Genomic DNA, 1,009 nt, shown 5'->3' with positions numbered 1-1,009 from the left:
TATAATTTTCGATTGTATTTTAAGTTTTAGATTTTAAATTATTATTTTTATCCTTATTTCAGTTTCGTTTTACACCTTTTCATTATTAATATTCTAATTCTTATTCTTATTTTTATTTTTAAACTTCCTAAAAAATGTCGAGATAATCTTACGCGTGCAAGCCGGAATTGCATCAGTAAATTTATTCAACATGGCATGATTAACATTTTTCAAAATAAAGTATGCCTACCTGACACACAATCCACATTTAGTGGATCCATTTCTAAATTGTGAGGCATGAGCCAAGATGGACCAAGATAATTTGAACTCTATACTTCTTTCTGTTAGGTCATTTATGAATGATGCTAATGTGGTGGACGTCCTATATTTTGGATTCTTAGAGGAACTAAGGTGGCTTCTATATCTTTGCTTAATTCACGTCGAGCTACCAATATATATATTCTCCTTTGACCATTATAGATTTATACGTTACATTTATAGATTACATTCTTTTGGCAACATATTTTTATAAGCCCGCAAATATCTAAAGATATTATATTTAAAAACGTTTATAAATACGTTGGCATTTAAAAAAAATATTTAAGTAAAATAAGTACAAAATATATGTTATGTTGAGCTTTAGGTCGCTTTATTAATGTGAGTGGATTTCTTAGACGGCAAACTGAAAGAGATCCGTCGTATATATATATATATATATATATATATATATATATATACAAACACACACACACACACACACACACATATATATATATATATATATATATATAATCTCAAGAAAGGATAAAGTAGTAACATTTACAAAACAGTAAAGCGAGTTGCCACATTAGTAGGGGTTCGTTTCCTCTGCTAGTGATATAAATGTATATAAGAGGTGCAGAACGTTGCATCGAAAACCAGCTGGTGGACAATCTGTCTGGGGTTAAACCAGTAGTAACACTCACCTGCTATTTTGATGTGCGAACTCATTTTACTGTTTATACACACACACATACACATAATTGAAAAC

This window comes from Octopus bimaculoides, chromosome 21, assembly GCF_001194135.2.
Source record: "Octopus bimaculoides isolate UCB-OBI-ISO-001 chromosome 21, ASM119413v2, whole genome shotgun sequence".
NCBI classification, from domain to species: Eukaryota; Metazoa; Mollusca; class Cephalopoda; order Octopoda; family Octopodidae; genus Octopus; species Octopus bimaculoides.
Note: the sequence above shows the minus strand (reverse complement) of the source record.